The 14,365-nt window shown below is 48.0% G+C and overlaps 1 protein-coding gene across 3 annotated transcripts in view; it reads right to left on the bottom strand.

The window, feature by feature from the left end:
• Positions 1-14,077, bottom strand: part of LOC132584245 (acyl-coenzyme A thioesterase THEM4-like) — a 35,918-nt gene extending 21,841 nt beyond the window's left edge. The window contains exon 1 of one of the 3 annotated variants that reach the window (XM_060256093.1): positions 13,945-14,077. The gene's annotated coding sequence lies outside the window, so the exon portion shown is untranslated. The remainder of the gene's footprint in view (positions 1-13,944) is intronic. The other 2 variants (XM_060256084.1, XM_060256075.1) reach the window with 2 other exon arrangements.
• Positions 14,078-14,365: the final 288 nt, after the last annotated feature.

Here is a 14,365-nt window from a genome sequence, read left to right as displayed (position 1 = left end):
CCAACAGGGCTTCTCTTATGTTCTTATGTAACACAGAGTGTTGGACTGGAGAGGCCATTGGCCTGATCCAACTTGGCTTCTCTTATGTTCTTATGTGACACAGAGTGTTGGACTGGAGGGGCCACTGGCCTGATCCAACAGGGCTTCTCTTCTGTTCTTAAGTGACACAGAGTATTGGACTGGATGGGCCATTGGCCTGATCCAACAGGGCTTCTCTTCTATTCTTATGTGACACAGAGTGTTGGACTGGATGGGCCATTGGCCTGATCCAACAGGGCTTCTCTTCTGTTCTTAAGTGACACAGAGTATTTGACTGGATGGGCCATTGGCCTGATCCAACAGGGCTTTTCTTCTGTTCGTATGTGACACAGAGTGTTGGACTGGATGGGCCACTGGCCTGATCCAACATGTCTCTCTTATGTTCTTATGTGACACAGAGTGTTGGACTGGAGGGGCCACTGGCCTGATCCAACAGGGCTTCTCTTCTGTTCTTATGTGATACAGAGTGTTAGACTGGAGGGGCCACTGGCCTGATCCAACATGGCTTCTCTTCTGTTCTTATGTGATACAGAGTGTTAGACTGGATGGGCCATTGGCCTGATCCAACAGGGCTTCTCTTATGTTCTTATGTTACATAGAGTGTTGGACTGGATGGGCCATTGGCCTGATCCAACATGTCTCTCTTATGTTCTTATGTGACACAGAGTGTTGGACTGGATGGGCCATTGGCCTGATCCAACAGGGCTTCTCTTCTGTTCTTATGTGACACAGAGTGTTAGACTGGATGGGCCATTGGCCTGATCCAACAGGGCTTCTCTTCTGTTCTTATGTGACACAGAGTGTTGGCCTAGAGGGGCCACTGGCCTGATCCAACATGGCTTCTCTTCTGTTCTTATGTGATACAGAGTGTTGGACTGGATGGGACATTGGCCTGATCCAACAGGGCTTCTCTTATGTTCTTATGTGACACAGAGTGTTGGACTGGAGGGGCCATTGGCCTGATCCAACAGGGCTTCTCTTATGTTCTTATGTGACACAGAGTGTTGGACTGGAGGGGCCACTGGCCTGATCCAACAGGGCTTCTCTTATGTTCTTATGTGACACAGAGTGTTGGACTTGAGGGGCCTCTGGCCTGATCCAACTTGGCTTCTTTTATGTTCTTATATGACACATAGTGTTGGACTGGAGGGGCCACTGGCCTGATCCAACATGGCTTCTCTTCTGTTCTTATGGTTCCCCTCTCTTCCTCCCCAGGAAGCCTGCTGGGTGACCTTGGGCCAGCCACAGTTTCTTGTAGAACTCTCTCAGCCCCACCTACTTCACAAGGTGACTGTTGGGGGGAAAGGAAGGGAAAGGCGATTTTATAGGTCAGTTTGGGATTCCTTACAGTAAAGAAAAGCAGGGTATAAAAACCCAACTCTTCATCTTCTACCCGCCAGCCAAGCGACGCGTCCTCTGGTCCCCCCCCCCCCCCCCCGCTCAAAGAATCAACTCACTGAAGATATCAGCTCTTATATGCTGTTCGTAACCTGTATGGACCCCCAGAAGGGCAGAAATAAAGCACCAAACTCCTAGTGAAGCTTCTGTTTTTGTAGAAATGTGAACTTCCAATGATCAATACCGCCAGCCTCAGATTTCACCAATGTTTTTTTTTTTTTTTACTTTGGCTAAGAAAACAGAGCTGTACATCAGGATTGTAGAGGAAGTTACTGATTGATCAAGAGACCGCTACTGTTGCTTCCCAGACCGGAGCTAAGATTTGGCTCAGCCAGTGATGGTGCCGCTCATACGTCTCTCCCCGTATGAGCCCCAGAGAGCACTGAGGTCAGTAGGAAAAAACAGACTGACTACCCCTGGGCCAAGAGAAATTAAACTACAGAACACTCGCACACGGGCCTTTTCGGCTGCGGCCCCATATCTTTGGAACCAACTCCCCGAGGAGGTGCGGGCCCTGCGGAACCTTGATCAGTTCCGCAGGGCCGGCAAGACCGCCCTCTTTAAATTAGCTTTTATGAACAGCTGAATTATAATTTTACAACGAAGAAATATCCGCCATCAGCACTAACTAGAATATAGCGTCAACGATAATGTTATGGTTTGTTTTAATTAATGCACGAACTGGTTTTTAAGGTTAAATTAATGCTCAATTTTAATGTTCTTAATGTAATTGTTTTATTAATGTACCATTGGTCATTGTGTTGTTTATTACTGTTCTATTTATTAATGTACCATTGGTCATTGTGTTGTTAGCCGCCCTGAGCCTGCTTCGGCGGGGGAGGGCGGGATACAAATAAAATTTTACTTACTTACTTACTATGCCTCAGCGACAGAGCATCTACCGTATTTTTCTGACCATAAGGCGCACTTCCCCCCCCAAAAAAAAAGTGTGCGGGGGGAAAGTGTGTGCGTCTTATGGAGCGAAGGTACATTCCTCCGGGAGGGGGGGCGATCCACTGCCTCCACCTCTGATCCCGGCGCTTGCTTTAAGCATCAGAGCTGGAGCCAGGCAGACAGCCACGGAGGAAGCACCCGGCCCCTCCGCAAACCCAGCGCTTCGCGAGCGCCGGCTGCGGAGGGGGCAGCGTGCTTCCTCCGTGCCTGCCTGCCTGGCTCCAGCTCTGGATGCTTAAAGCAAGCGCCGGGATCGGAGGGCGGAGGGAGCGATCCTGGCGCTTGCTGTAAGCGTCAGAGCTGGAGCCAGGCAGACAGGCACGGAGGAAGCACGCTGCCCCCTCCGCAGCCAGCACTTGCGAAGCGCTGGGTTTGCGGTGGGGGCAGCGTGGAGCGATCCCAGCGCTTGCTGGAAGAAGCTGGAGCCAGGCAGGCAGGCACGGGGGAAGCGCCGAGATCGGAGGCAGCATTTCGCCCCCCAGGAGGAAGGTGTGTCCTATGGTCCGGAGCGCCTTATGGACCGAAAAAGACGGTACTTTGCATGCAGAAGGTCACAGGTTCGATCCCTGACGACTCCAGCTGGAGAGGTCAGGGAGCGAGCCATGTGAGAGACCTGAAATCCGTCGGCAGTCAGAGGAGACTGGCCTCGACAGACCAGCGGCCCGATTCGGGAGAAGGCAGATTCACGCGGTGGAAGAAAATGACAGAAGGGAAAGGGCAAATCAAGACAGAGAGCAAAGCTGAAACGGAACTGCTTACTCTGTTTGGCAGCAGCTCTCCGGAATCTCAGGCTGAGTCTTTCATATCACCTACTGCCTCGTCCTTTTTAACTGGAGGTGCCGGGGATCGTACACGTGCGAGTCTTTCGCACATATCCGGAGGCCCCCGTCAGCCAGCTTGGAGAAGGCATTTCTCTCTTTAAATCGCTTCTCCAAGTCAAGCCAGCCAGTGGCTTGGAGAATGCATTTAAAGTTAAAGTTGCTTCTTTCCACTTCTCTGGAAAACTGGGCTAAAAGCAATGAAATGAATTTTCACAGGGAGAAATGTCAAGTTCTGCATTTAGGTAGGAAAAATCCAATGCACGGTTATAGGATGGGGGAGACTTGTCTTAGCAGTAGTCTGTGCCAAAAGGACCTAGGGGTCTTAGCGGATCATACGCTGAACATGAGTCAACAGTGTGATGCGGTGGCTAAAAAGGCAAATGCAATTTTGGGCTGTATCAACAGAAGTATAGTGTCCAGATCACGTGATGTGATGGTATCGCTTGACTCTGTTCTGGTAAGACCTCCCCTGGAGTATTGTGTTCAGTTTTGGGCATCGCATTTTAAGAAGGATATAGAAAAGCTGGAACGGGTCCAGAGAAGGGTGACGAAGATGGTGAGGGGTCTGGAGACCAAGTCCTATGAGGAAAGGTTGAAGGGGCTGGGCATGTTTAGCCTGAAGAAGAGGTGGCTGAGAGGTGATAGGATCACTATCTTCAAGTATTTAAAGGGCTGTCATCTAGAGGATGCTGTGGAATTGTTTTCTGTGGCCCCAGAAGATAGGACCAGAACCAATGGGTTAAATCAAGAGTTTCCGGCTCAACATTAGGAAGAACTTCCTGACTGTTAGAGCGATTCGTCAGTGGAACAGGCTTCCTCGGGAGGTTGTGGGCTCTCCTTCCTTGGAGGTTTTCAAATAGAGGCTAGATGGCCATTTGACAGCGATGAAGATCCTGTGAATTTAGGGGGAGGTATTTGTGTGTTTCCTGCATTGTGCAGGGGGTTGGACTAGATGACCCTGGAAGTCACTTCCAACTCTCATGATTCTCCCTCCCTCCTCCATCTCCCCATCTATTTGCCTTCCTTCCTTCCCTCAAACATCTAACATTCATGTCTTGCAGCTCTCAGACATCTGGCATTTATCCTATCTAGCTCTTACATTAGCAAGTTTGACCACTCCTGTTCTGTAGTCTACCATGGCTGCTTTCCTCACACGCTACCCCCCTTTCCCCTGGTTTTGCCGTAATCTTCAGCACCCACTTTTCCCGCTAAGCTGAGTTAGTGTGAGCTCGCTCACAGTTTTTTAGCCTCCGGCTCACACATTTTTGTCTTAGCTTCGGAAAAAATGGCCCCAGAGCAAACTAAGCCATGCAGTAGCTCACAACTTTAATGCCAGCAGCTCACAAAGTAGAATTTTGGCTCCCAAGACTCCATGCCTTAGAGGAAGCATTGGCAGCAAGGCATAATTTGGAAACTGATTAGGGCTGCCAAGTCCAATTCAAGAACTATATGGGTCTTTGAGGGTGGAGCCAGGAGCAAGGGTGTGACAAGCACAGCTGAACTCCAAAGGGGGCTCTTGGCCATCACATTTAAAGGGACCGCAGACCTTTTAAATGCCTTCCCTCTATTGAAATTAATGAAGGATGGGGCACCTTCTTTGGAGGGTCAGAGAATCAGACCCCCCCAGTCATACGAACATAAGAGAAGCCATGTTGGATCAGGCCAATGGCCCATCAAGTCCAACACTCTGTGTTACACAGGGGCAAAAAATTTTTATACATACACACACACTGTGGCTAATAGCCACTGATGGACCTCTGCTCCATATTTTTATCTAAACCCCTCTTGAAGGTGGCTATGCTTGTGGCCGCCACCACCTCCTGTGGCAGTGAATTCCACATGTTAATCACCCTTTGGGTGAAGAAGTACTTCCTTTTATCCGTTTTAACCTGGCTGCTCAGCAATTTCATCGAATGCCTACAAGTTCTTGTATTGTGAGAAAGGGAGAAAAGTACTTCTTTCTCTACTTTCTCCATCCCATGCATTATCTTGTAAACCTCTATCATGTCACCCCGTAGTCGACATTTCTCCAAGCTAAAGAGTCCCAAGCGTTTCAACCTTTCTTCATAGGGAAAGTGTTCCAGCCCTTTAATCATTTTAGTTGCCCTTTTCTGGACTTTCTCCAATGCTATAATATCCTTTTTGAGGTGCGCAGACCAGAACTGCACACAGTACTCCAAATGAGACCGCACCATCAATTTATACAGGGGCATTGATACTGGCTGATTTGTTTTCAATTCCCTTCCTAATAATTCCCAGCATGGCATTGGCCTTTTTTATTGCAAACGCACACTGTCTTGACATTTTCAGTGAGTTATCTACCACGACCCCAAGATCTCCCTCTTGGTCAGTCTCTGCCAGTTCACACCCCATCAACTTGTATTTGTAGCTGGGATTCTTGGCCCCAATGTGCATTACTTTGCACTTGGCCACACTGAACCGCATCTGCCACGCTGACGCCCACTCACCCAGCCTCAACAGATCCCTTTGGAGTTCCTCACAATCCTCTCTGGTTCTCACCACCCTGAACAATTTAGTGTCATCCGCAAACTTGGCCACTTCACTGCTCACTCCCAACTCTAAATCATTTATGAACAAGTTAAAGAGCACGGGACCCAGTACCGAGCCCTGCGGCACCCCACTGCTTACCGTCCTCCACTGCGAAGACTGAAGTCCAATCCTTTTGAAATTTAGAGGGAGTTTCAGGGAGAGGCACCAGATACTACGCTGTAGATTTGGTGCCTCAGCCTCAAAAAGCAGCTCCCCCAGAGCCCCAGATACCAGCGGTTCATTTCTCCATGATCCCCTGCCCCCACCCGGGGATTAGAGAATAAAAGGAAACTCACGGCGTGGAGTTTAGGCAAAGCAAGACAAACACCGCGCACCAAATGTTGCAATATCAGTGCGAAAGCCTTCTTTTACTCTTTTGCACTTTATCACTGTAATTCTTAAATGTCCTTTAAAGCAAATAAAACCGTTCGCGCATACTGATAAGATACGACTGTGAGCTGTTGCCTAAGCACGGGTTCCCGAGTGCAAAAAGAGCATTTGCCTTTTTAGCCACCGCATCACACTGTTGGCTCACGTTCATTTTACCTTATTGGAAGTCTATCCCGCCAGACGAAAGGTAAAGGAAACACAAACTCGAACCTAGGGCTCGCGGGGCTGCTCCTACGCCTGTTCAATTTATTTATTTATTTACTTATTTCGATTTATATCCCGCCCTACCCCACCAAAGCCGGCTCAGGGCGGCTCACAACACAAAGTTCTAACAATAAAAACAACATTTAAAATACATTAATAATTTACACAATAAAATAAACGCAATTGTCAGCGGGCCATGCCACAGTCTTCCTTAAAATCCAGATATTCAGATATTCATATATACAGACGCACAGATGCCGGTCAGTTGTATGCCAACCGGAAGAGGACTGTCTTACAGGCCCTGCGGAACTGCCCAAGGTTCCGCAGGGCCCTCACCTCCTCCGGCAGTTGGTTCCACCAACAAGGGGCTGTGATCGAAAAAGCCCTGTCCCTTTCAAATGCAACAACTCTAACCTTTCAAATGCAACAACTCTTCCTTGTTCAGTTCCGCAGGGCCTGTAAGACAACCCTCTTCCGGCTAGCCTACACCTAGCTGAGATGAGAACTCAATGTAGCTTGCCAGACTCCTGTTTTATATATATGTATTTTTGGAATGTTTACTGGTTTTTAAGGTTTTAACTGTTTTAAATGTTTAACTGTTTATATATTTAAATACTGTTTAATTTTATGTTTGACTAATTGTTGGGAGCCGCCCTGAGCCACTTGTGGGAAGGGCGGGCTACAAATCATAAATAAACAAACAAATAAAAAGCTTGATGGAAAATGATATTAAATCTGATGGAATTAGACGGGAGCAAACAGAATTGGAAAGGGTTCTGCTTGAAGACAACGAAAAATTAATATCGAAAGTATACAAACTACTATTGAAATGGTCTACAGAAGAAGAAGTAGTAAAATCTCAATGAAATGATTAAATGGGCAATTAATGTGAATAAATACAAATGGATACATGGGAGTATCTTTGGAAGAACTCGATGAAAATATCAACATGTCAGAATATTAAAGAGAACTGTTTTAAGATGATGTATAGGTGGTATATGACTCCGAAAAAACTGGCTAAGATGAGTAATAAGATGTCGAATAGATGCTGGAAATGTAAGAAACACGAAGGTTCTTTTTACCATATGTGGTGGACTTGTCAACAAAGAAAAGGCATGCACCTGCCTCACAAAGTGTGCAAAGACTAAAGCTTGCGTGTTGGAACATCAGAACCATGCTTGACACAGTAGACAGTGGTCGCCCTGAACGACGCTCTGCTCTAGTTGCCCACGAACTTCTCAGGTTGAATATCGACATAGCAGCTCTCAGTGAGGTCCGTTTCCCTGAGGAAGGTAGTCTTCAAGAACACGGTGCTGGCTATACCCTCTACTGGTCGGGTAAGTCAAAGGCTGAGAGCCGCCTTTCTGGCGTTGGCTTCATGGTCAGGAACTCCATTGCCTCCAAACTCGAAAACCTGCCAACAGGTCACTCAGATCGCATCATGTCCATGCGCCTCCCACTTCAAAACAAGCAGCATGCAACACTCTTCAGTGTGTATGCCCCAACCCTTCAAGCAGATCCTGCAGAAAAGAACAAGTTCTATGCTGATCTACGCAACCTCATACGGAAGACCCCTACAGAGGACAAGGTGATCATCCTTGGCGACTTCAATGCCAGAGTAGGTAAAGACTCGGAAGCCTGGAAAGGAGTACTTGGCAAACACGGCATTGGCAACTGCAATGACAACGGGCGCCTCCTGCTAGAATTCTGCATGGAGCACCAGCTCACCATCACCAACACTATCTTCCAGCAGAAGAACAGTCTGAAGACAACCTGGATGCACCCACGGTCCAAGCACTGGCACCTTATCGACTACATTCTGGTGCGCCAGAGAGACCTTCGAGATGTCTTACACACCCGAGTAATGCCCAGTGCAGAATGTCATACGGATCATCGTCTTGTACGCTGCAATCTCCGTCTTCACTTTAAACCCACACCCAGGAGAGGAGGTATCCCTCGGAGGAAGTTTCAGGTTGGCAGTCTCCAGTCAGCCGAAGTTAAAGCTGCCTTCCAGGCAAAACTCCAGTCAAGAATTGAGGACCCCAGTTGCCCCACAGACCCTTCTCCAGAAGCACTCTGGGAACACCTAAAAACTACCGTCCTGCAGATCTCTGAAGAAGTCCTCGGGTTCTCCACAAGGAAGAACAAGGACTGGTTTGATGAGAACAATCAAGAGATCCAAGATTTACTGGTGAAAAAGAGATCTGCCTACCAAGCACATCTTGCTCAGCCCTCCTGTCCTGGGAAAAAAGCAACCTTTTGCACTGCATGTAGCAACCTCCAGCGCAACTTCGAGACATTCAGAACGATTGGTGGACCAAGCTTGCAGAGAGAACCCAGCTGTTTGCAGACACTGGTGATTTAAGAGGGTTCTACGAAGCCCTGAAGGCGGTATATGGTCCATCATATCAGGCTCAGAGTCCCTTGCGTAGTGCAGATGGCCAAGTGCTCCTCACAGACAAGGCATCCATACTGAACCGGTGGTCAGAGTATTTTCAGGTTCTCTTCAGTGCCAACCGCGTAGTTCAAGATTCAGCAATCCACCTCACCCCACTTCAACCAGTGAAAACAGAGTTGGATGAGATCCCCACCCTAGAAGAGACTGTTAAAGCCATCAAGCAACTGAAAAGTGGCAAGGCAGCAGGAGTTGATGGAATTCCACCAGAGATCTGGAAGCATGGGGGCACAGTACTACATAGCTCACTTCACAAAGTACTTGTCACCTGCTGGGAACAAGGCAAATTACCACAGGACTTTCGCGATGCAATCATCATCACCCTATACAAGAACAAAGGGGAAAAGTCAGACTGCTCCAACTACCGAGGGATAACCCTGCTTCCATCGCAGGCAAAATCCTTGCCAGAATACTCCTGAACAGACTGGTGCCCACCATTGCAGAAGAACTCCTCCCAGAGAGCCAGTGCGGCTTCAGAGCTAACAGGAGCACCACCGACATGGTATTTGTTCTCAGGCAGCTCCAAGAGAAATGCAGGGAACAGAACAAGGCTCTGTATGTGACTTTTGTCGACCTTACCAAAGCCTTCGATACCGTTAGCAGGAAAGGCCTGTGGCAAATCTTGGAACGTTTAGGATGTCCCCCAAGGTTCCTCAGCATGATCATCCAGCTACACGAAGACCAGCGAGGCCAAGTCAGACACTGCAACGACCTCTCGGAGACCTTCCCAATAGGCACAGGTGTAAAGCAAGGCTGCATTCTCGCGCCAACTCTCTTTACGATCTTCTTTAGCATGATGCTTCAAAGAGCCGCAGTAGATCTAGATGATGACGATGGTGTCTACATCCGCTATCGCACCGATGGCAGCCTGTTCAACCTGAGGCGACTAAAGGCCCACTCCAAGACGATGGAAAAACTCATCCGAGAGCTACTGTTTGCTGATGATGCTGCACTCGTCTCCCACTCGGTATCAGCTCTGCAGCATATGACGTCCTGCTTTGCAGAGGCTGCCAAGCTATTCGGCCTAGAAGTTAGTCTGAAGAAAACAGAAGTTCTCCACCAGCTTGCACCCCAGGAAGATTATCACCCTCCCTGCATCACTGTGGGTGAATCAGTTCTGAAGACAGTCCAGCAGTTCAGCTACCTGGGGTGCATCATCTCCTCAGATGCCAAGATCGACAAGGAGATTGACAACAGGCTGGCAAAGGCAAACCGTGCCTTTGGCCGACTGCACAAAAGAGTGTGGAGCAACAAGCATCTGAAAAAAGGCACAAAGATCAATGTTTACAAAGCGGTTGTGATGACAACCCTCATCTACGGCTCCGAATCATGGGTTTTATACCGTCATCACCTGCGACTCCTCGAGCGCTTTCATCAGCGCTGCCTTCGCACCATCCTCAACATCCACTGGAGTGACTTTGTGACCATCACTGAAGTCCTCAAGCGGGCGGAGGTTACCAGTATCGAGGCACTGCTGCTGAAGACGCAGCTGCGCTGGGCAGGGCATATTTCTAGGATGGAAAACCACCGCCTTCCCAAGATTGCCCTGTATGGCGAACTCTCCACCGGCCATCGAAATAGAGGGGCACCAAAGAAGAGGTACAAAGACTCCTTGAAGAAATCCCTTGGCACCTGTCGCATCAACCATCACCAGTGGTCTGACCTAGCCTCAGATCGCAAAGCATGGAGACACACCATCCACCAGGCTGTCTCTTCCTTTGAGAACGCACGCATAGCTGGTCTTGAGGACAAAAGGAGATTGAGGAAGAATCGCACTGCTACAGCACCAACCCTAAATCAGACTTTTCCCTGCAGCCACTGTGGCCGGACCTACCTGTCCCGCATTGGTCTTGTCAGCCACCAGCGAGCCTGCAGCAGACGTGGACTATTGCACCCTTCTTAAATCTTCGTTCGCGAAGCCAAGCCGAGAGAGAGAGAGAGAGAGAGAGAGAGAGGGTGGACTTGTGAAAAAGCGAAAAACTTTTGGCAGATGATACAACAAGAAATCTCTAAAATTTTGGGATATGATTTTAAGAAAGTTGCAGAGACTTTTCTGCTTGGATTACAAATGGAAAAATTTCCAAAAGAAGATAGGACTTTAATTTGGTATTTGCTTTCAGCTGCTAGGACATTGTATGCGCAGCTGTGGAAACAAGAAAAAATACCAGAGAAATGGGACTGGATTGTGAAAGTTTTATCATGGAGTGAGATGGACAAACTAACGAGAACTTTAAGAGACTATGATTTGGACATTTTTTAAAAAGAGTGGAAGAAATTTAGAGGATATATAGAGCAAGAGTGGAATGTAAAAAGACATTGGACAATTTTTTAAAATGAATGTGAGAAAAGAGAGACATTGAACTTTGATTGGTTAAGGGTACCTTTATAATTGAACTTAAGTATATAACCTCGGCGGGAGTCTAGTTACGGAGAGAGGGGGGATTGAAAATATCATATTGGTTAGAGAAAGCAAGGATGTAATTAGATATTGTAACCACATGTTATCAATAAATTGTTTTTTAAAAAAAAGAGGAAGAAAAAGCCCTGTCCCTAGTTGACTTCAGACGGGCCTCCTTTGGCCTGGGGATTGTAAGGAGATTCTGAGAACCCGATCTCAGCACTCTCTGCGGAACATATGGGGAGAGACGGTCCCTAAGGTAAGCAGGTCCTTGGCCATATGGGGCTTTAAAGGTCATAACCAGCACCTTGTACCGAACTCGGTATATTATCGGCAGCCAGTGCAGTCCCCGAAGCCCCGGCTGAATGCGCTCCCATCTAAGAAGCCCTAATAACAACCGGGCGGCGGCGTTCTGCACTAGCTGCAACTTCCAGGTTCGGCACAGGGGCAGCCCCACGTAGAGGGCATTACAGTAATCCAACCTCGAGGTGACCGTTGCATGGATCACTGTTGCCACATCCTCGTTTTCCAGGAAAGGGGCCAACTGCCTTGCCCGCCTAAGATGAAAAAATGCAGACTTGGCAGTGGCTACTAATTGGGCCTCCATAGTTAGGGCAGGCTCCAATAGTACCCCCAAGCTCTTGACCCTGTGTGCCGCTGTCAGAGGCGATTGCTCTTCAAAGAGGAACAGCCGTGCTAGCTGCGTCTCTCAGCAGAAAGAAAATGTCAGACTTGGAACTTCAAAGCAAAACGGACCATAGTTTGTAGCAGCTTAATCCATTTTATTTGAGAACTTGTTGTCTAGGATAGGGACGAGTTGAGATTGATACACAGAAGAGCAAAGCATGCCATTTTAACCTCTAACATCAAAAGCTAAACAATAAACCCATTCTCACACTTTGGAGAAGCAATGGCCGGTTCCCAGGCCCCCTTATCTCTTTCTCAAGGAAGGAACCCTGCTGGTTACCTTGAGGCTCACTATCTTCAAAAGCTGTTACATTTGTAGGTGCTATGCTAGGCATTTCCCAAGGGAGTTAGTAACTGTTGTAAAAGCATTTGAAATGCAAGACTCTATTCACTTGATCAGCAGAATCATTCAAAATGGAGTCAGTTAGGCTAAGAGATAGGCTTCCCAATCCCCAGGTCCCAGAGGGGGATCCCCCGGTTTTACAGGCTTCCCCCCTCCCCCAGCCAGCTGGCTGGCGGGGGAAGCCCCACCCCCACAGCTATTATGCACCTCCATGAACAATTCCCATAGGGAATGATGGGGAATTGATCTGCGGGTATCAGGGGCTCTGGGGGAGCTGTTTTTGGAGGTAGAGGCACCAAATTTTCAGTATAGCATCTAGTGCCTCTCCCCAAAATACCCCCCAAGTTTCAAAAGGATTGGACCAGGGGGTCCAATTCTACGAGCCCCAATAGAAGGTGCCCCTATCTTTCATTATTTTCTATGGAAGGAAGGCATTTCAAAAGGTGTGCTGTCCCTTTAAATGTGATGGCCAGAACTCCATTGGAGTTCAATTTTGCTTATCACACCCTTGTTCCTGGCTCCGCCCCCAGCATCTCCTGGCTCCACCCCCAAAGTCCCCAGATATTTCTTGAATTGGACTTGGCAACCCTACTAAGAGAACATAAGCGGTATAAAGCATATTAACCAGGTAAGTTACAATGTCTGACAGACAAGACGTCAGCGGATTTTCACGCCTGGCAACATTTAAAGTCTACGTTTCTATTAAGGACGGTTTATCTGCTTTGAGGGACATTTTAAGAATTGCAGTTCTAAAGTGTTTGAGTAAAAGAGCGCTTTCGCACTGATAGTGCAACATTTGGTGCGCAGCAGGGTTGCCAATCCCCAGGTGGGGGCAGGGGATCCCCAGGTTTGGAGGCCCTCCCCCCTGCTTCAGGGTCATCAGAAAGCAGGGGGAGGGGAGGGAAATGTCTGCTGGGAATTCATGATTCCTTAAGGAGGCTTCTTCCCATAGAAAATAATGGAGAATTAATCTGCAGGTATCTGGGGCACTGGGGGTCCTGTTTTTTGAGGCAGAGGCATCAGATTTTCGGTATAGCATCCAGTGGCTCTTCCCAATATACTCCCTAAGTTTCAAAAAGATTGGACCAGGGGGTCCAATTCTATGAACCCCCAAAGAAGGTGCCCCTATCCTCCATTATTTCCTTTGGAAGGAAGGCATTGAAAAGGTGTGCCGTCCCTTTAAATGAGATGGCCAGAACTCCCTTTGGAGTTCAATGATGCTTGTCCCAGCCTTGATCTTGGCTCCACCCCCAAAGTCTCCTGGCTCCACCCCCAGATATTTCATGAAGTGGACTTGGCAACCCTTGGCGTTTGTCTTGTTTTGCCCACCTGGAGATCGGCGACCTTAAATCTCATCCTGTTCACAAAACGGTTTTTAAATGCGGTTAATATTGCACGGGCATTGCTTTTTATTAATTATATTGCATTTATAACTCCTTGAATGGCTGAGGGATCTTGCAACCCGCCTCTGCGCAGGGAGGGAGGGAGGGCGGGCTAAAAGTCAAATAAAATATTTTTTTTAAAAAATTATAATATTATAATTTATAATATAGTATTATAATATTATAGTATATAATAGTATATAATATAATATTATAGTATATAATATTATATACATATAATATAATACTGTTCCAGTATGACCTTTGACCTCTCACACCAAATTTCGAATAACGCCTCACATCCTCCTCCCCGTCCCAGTTACCTTCCCGATCCTTTTTCTCCTCCAGAGGTATCGGCTTCTGGTTTCCGTTTCCGGGGCGTGGCTGCCCGGACGTAGGTGGCGACGTCACACGCCAAGCACGAGGTCCTTCCCCCTTTGCGCATGCGCCGGAGCTACCTCGGTTCCGTCTCCGCCGCTCCTTTTAGCCCGTCCTTCTTTCGCGCCACCCTCGTCGCCGTGGCAACAGAAGCGGCGTTGGAGTCGTCAGACGGGTTTCCCCCTTGTGTCAATCAACTCATAGCTTCCAATAGGGTACCGCTTTCCCGCCCTCGAACTTTATAAATCCACTGGGATTGGCTGTTGGGCTCCTTTCCCCGCCTCCGTTTCAAACACCTTCATTTTGATTGGGTCAAGGAATGTCGGTCTAACGCGCTCCGGTGGGCGTTCCCTACTCTGATTCGCG

This window comes from Heteronotia binoei, chromosome 1 (genome assembly GCF_032191835.1).
Source record: "Heteronotia binoei isolate CCM8104 ecotype False Entrance Well chromosome 1, APGP_CSIRO_Hbin_v1, whole genome shotgun sequence".
In the NCBI taxonomy this organism is placed as follows: domain Eukaryota; kingdom Metazoa; phylum Chordata; class Lepidosauria; order Squamata; family Gekkonidae; genus Heteronotia; species Heteronotia binoei.
Note: the sequence above shows the minus strand (reverse complement) of the source record. Positions and strands in the feature narration are given on the sequence as shown.